Source organism: Mesocricetus auratus, unplaced genomic scaffold, assembly GCF_017639785.1.
Source record: "Mesocricetus auratus isolate SY011 unplaced genomic scaffold, BCM_Maur_2.0 Super-Scaffold_100003, whole genome shotgun sequence".
NCBI lineage: Eukaryota > Metazoa > Chordata > Mammalia > Rodentia > Cricetidae > Mesocricetus > Mesocricetus auratus.
Genome location: NW_024429188.1, coordinates 23,642,358 through 23,647,162, shown reverse-complemented (window position 1 = coordinate 23,647,162; position 4,805 = coordinate 23,642,358). Strand labels below are relative to the sequence as shown.

The 4,805-nt window shown below is 39.4% G+C and overlaps 1 pseudogene; it reads left to right on the top strand.

Moving 5' to 3' along the window:
- The first annotated feature begins 1,478 nt into the window (after positions 1-1,478).
- Positions 1,479-2,274, top strand: LOC101835164 (annotated as a pseudogene).
- The last annotated feature ends 2,531 nt before the right edge of the window (positions 2,275-4,805 follow it).

Here is a 4,805-nt window from a genome sequence, read left to right as displayed (position 1 = left end):
AAGTTCTCTGACTGCTATATGCCAAATGGACTCGCTGGGAGAGAGGAGTGACACAGCAGAAGCAGTTAGGAGGCAAAACACTGCCATTGATTTTCTGTAGCCTCAGCACTGAGCACATTTGCAGCCATAAAATTAATATCCCAAAGACAATCCCTCTGCCTGAAAGCTCCAGATCTATGAATGGTTTAGCACCATGGTTCCTTCAGAGAGTTGTGCCATAAAATACAGGATGTCCAGTGAAACTCAACCCATGGATTGAAATCTCAACACTCTCAGCATTGCCAGATATACACAAACTAAAAATTGTTTGATTCTAATTCATGTATACTTTCTTTTGTGTGTATTTTAACTAGACCCTGCCTTTATTCTCTGTATCTGGCAGTTCTCCCTCCAAGGCTTACTCAGAGGAGGGTTTTCCTAATTATCAGCTGCAGAAATGAAGAAGTGTTCTTCTATATTCTCTATTGTCTTCATCCTATGTTATATTTAAGGGCCCAGTATGCCCAGCAAGATAAACACTGATGTGTCCCTTTGTTGTCTCGCCCACTAGAAAGGGAAGAGAAGAACAGGAATTGTCTTACCACCATTGAGTTAACTACACTACAGGAACAGCATATAGTTCATGCCCAGCAAATATCTATGGCAGGAAAAAAGGAAGCAGCAAGCATGAGAAGGAGAAAGGAAATGAATCAATACTGCATGGGAAGAAAATGAGAAAAAGGTGATGACAAAACATGTTTTCTGAAGAAGGAAATGGAGTTTAGAAAGTTTAATTCGGTGAGTTTTTCCACCCTCAGGGCATAGGAATGGATGTTATACACTGAAAACTGTAGGGCATAGGAGTGGAGGTTATACACTGGAAACTGTAGGAGATGGAGTTGGGCAGAAATCCCAATGCGAGGGAAGAACCTTTAGAAAGGTCAGAGTGGTAAACAGGGAATGGAAGTAAATAGTGGGGAGAGAATGGTCAACAACATGATTTGTAAGAAGGCTCACTTGAATGAACTTGCAATTATCTCCAAGGATGCTCAGCTTCTAGGAATGGCAGATAGTTTGGGTTAGTGGCTAGCTTAGAAAGTGCCAAAGAACCTAGGAAGCCAGAAAATTGATTCCTAATTTAAGATAACTGAAGATTCAGGCTTTATTAGAAGATGGGGGGGGGGGGAATGTATTAGATTTATCCCTGAAGAGCAAACTGAAAACTGAATCTTGGTACAGAAGGCTGTAAAATAAAAATATTGCAGGCAGAGAAAAGATTTTGGGAATTTGAGTCACTGGAAAGGGTGAAGTGATATAAAAGCAATTAATTCTGCCATCCATGAGGCAAATAGCAAATTCTGCTATTTAATACTGTGTAATTCTGGTCAGTTACTTAGTATTTCTGTGCCTCAGTTCCCACATCTGGAAAAGAGGATAAATGTCTGCATTTAGCACATGAATTCTGTTAAAGTAGCCCTTTTGTCTCTCTCAGCAGCATCATGGCAGTCAGCAAGAATAAGCGCCTGACAAAGGGCGGCAAGAAGGGAGCCAAGAAGAAAGTGGGTGATCCATTTTCGAAGAAAGACTGGTATGACGTGAAGGCCCCTGCAATGTTCAATATTAGAAACATTGGGGAAACACTGGTCACCAGGACTCAAGGAACCAAAATTGCATCCGATGGCCTCAAGGGTCGTGTGTTTGAAGTGAGCCTTGCTGATCTACAGAATGACGAAGTTGCATTTAGAAAATTCAAGCTAATTACTGAGGATGTTCAGGGCAAAAACTGTCTGACTAACTTCCATGGCATAGATCTTACCTGGAACAAAATGTGTACTATGGTCAAAATTGGCAGACCATGATTGAAGAGCATGTTGATGTCAAGACAACCGATGGTTATTTGCTACATCTGTTCTATGTTGGTTTCACTTAAAAACACAACAACCAGATCCGCAAGACCTCCTATGCACAGCATCAGCAGGTCCGCCAGATCCGCAAGAAGATGATGAAAATCATGACCCGAGAAGTGCAGACAAATGACTTGAAGGAAGTGGTTAATAAATTGATTCCAGACAGCATTGGGAAAGATATAGAAAAGACTTGCCAGTCCATTTTTACTTTCCTAACGAAGACATCGTTAGGAAAGTAAAAATGCTGAAGAAACCCAAGTTTGAATTGGGAAAACTCATGGAGCTCCATGGTGAAGGAGGTAGTTCTGGAAAAGCTACTGGTGATGAGACAGGTGCTAAAGTTGAAGGAGCTGATGGATATGAACCACCAATTCAAGAATCTATTTAAAATTCAGATTTTAATAGTGACAAATAAAAAGTTTTATTTGTTAAAAAAAGAATTCTGTTAAAGTAATTAAATAAGATAATGTGTGTACAGAACTTATACCAGTGCCAATTAGATAGTTTGTACAAGCTAATACAACTATTCATATTAATTTTTAGATGAAAGTGGAAGCCCAAAATAAAACAAAAACCAAACACATAAGATAGGTTTCCTCATAAGAAACAGACAATAACAATTCCAATGAAGTAGAAGTGAAAAACATATAGAAAACAAAGTATCATTAACAACAGAACTGATTAATACCTAGTCTTAGAATATCAGCAATTCTACTTTCAAAAATGAAATTTTAAATAACATTTGCTCATAAAACACCAGATAGCCACTATTCATAAGTTTTTGTTTTGTGTTTGTTTTGACACAAGGTCTCCAGGCTAGCCTACAACTACTTATAATCTTTTGCATGTATATTAGAGTATGTATTTCTATTCATGGGGATGGGTATAGATATACACATACCAAGGTGTACAAGTGGTAGTCAGAAAACAGCCTGAGGTATCAGCGCTAACCTTCTGCCTTGTTTGAGACAGGGTCTCTTCTATTCACTGATGGGTACATGCGGATAATTGGTTTGTGAGATTTCAGAGAGTTTTCTCGTGTATTTGTCTCTCATCTTGCCTTAGGGATACTTGGATTACAAATGTGCAGTGATACGTCTGGCTTTACATGGATTCTATGGATCTAAACATAGGTCCTCACAATAGCTCAGCAAGTACCTAACCCACTTCTCCATCTCCCTGAACCCCAAGCATATAAATTTTTTGTTTGTTTTTTGAAAGAGTTTTGCTGTGTAGCTTCGGCTGTCCTGAAACTCACTCTGTAGACCAGGCTGGCCTTGAACTCACAGAGATCTTCCTGCCTTTGCCTCCAAAGCGCTGGGATTAAAGGTGTGTGCCACCACCGCCCTGCAGCACAGAACTTTTTATCCTCCATTCTCACTGTCCTGAGTGCTAGAATTATAAACTTTTAATCTCACAATTTCTAAAGCATTATAATTACAGAAGAGCTACTAGAAAATAATGGCTTTAAACCTTTGTGTTGACTGTGTATTATCCTAGAAATTCATTAAATATTTCTTGGATAAATGTATAAAATAAACAAATATCAAGGATACTTATAGACTTTACAGTTTATCATTTATTATCTAGAATTTACTTTTAATGAGCTATGTATACATGCACCCTGCTTGGGTATGTGCACGAGAACGCAGGTGCTCATAGAGGCCCAAAGTGGGCATCAGATCCCGTGGAGCTGGAATTACAGGTGGTTGTGAGCTACCAAATCTGGATGCTGGGGACAGATCTCGTGTGGTGGTTTGAAAGAAAATGGCCTCCAAAAGGAGTGGTACTATTAGGAGGTGTGGCCTAGTTGGAATAGGTGTGGTCTTGTTGGAAGAAGTATGTCACTGTGGAGCTATGCTTTAATGTCCCATACATGCTCAAGCCACACTCGGTGAGTCAAACCACTTCTGTTACCTACAAGTCAAGATGTAAGGACTCTTAGTTACTTCTCCAGCACCATGTCTGCCTACACACCACCATGTAGCACCATAATGATAATGAAGTGAACCTCTGAAAATGTAAGCCACCCTAATTAAATATTTGTCCTTTATAAGAGTTGCCATGGTTAGACAAGCAGTGGTGGCTCATGCCTTTACCCCAGGACTCAGGAGGCAGAGACAGGCAGATCTCTGTGAGTTTAAGGCCAACCTGGTCAACAGAGCCAGTTCTAAGACAACCTCTAAAAGATACAAAGAAACCCTGTCTCGAAATCAAAAACAACAGCAACAACAAAAGTAGCCATGATCATGTTGTCTCTTCACAGAAACAGACAACTTAACTAAGACATCTAGGATCATCTGTAAGAGCAGTACATGCTTAACTGTTTAACCAACTTAAATTCTACTTATATAGAAACATAGGCTAAGAATATCAGCTTGTTGCTAAGAAACAGAGAAGCAATCAGAGCTTTAAGGTTTTAGGGGCCCATTGAAAAGGTTCAGAGAACTGAAACTTCTACTTAACAGGTTTTCCTCCCACACCATTTGCTTAATTGTGATGCTGCACAGGACAGGAAGCTAAAAAGAAAGCCTATGTATAGCAGAGGGATAAATTTGACTAGATTTCCATGGTGAGCAGTTTACAAGTTTAGAATGGACCAGAGTAGATGAGCTCTACAGAATACCCCAGATTCTCAGCCAGAACCCTTGAAGAACCATGTTTTTAGAAGCATTGAAGAAAATAATATGTAGGAAGACACTTAAGAAAACATAACCTATAACTTAACTGTAAGTTCATTTCCCAAGTTAAATTGGTAGTCATTATCCTTTATCTGCCTTTAAGAGTAAAAGATGTCTACCACAAGACCCAGCAATTCCACTCTTAGGCATATATCCAAATGAGGCAAGTTCATACAACAAGGGCATCTGCTCCACTATGTTCATAGCAGCATTATTTGTAATAGCCCGAACCTGGAAG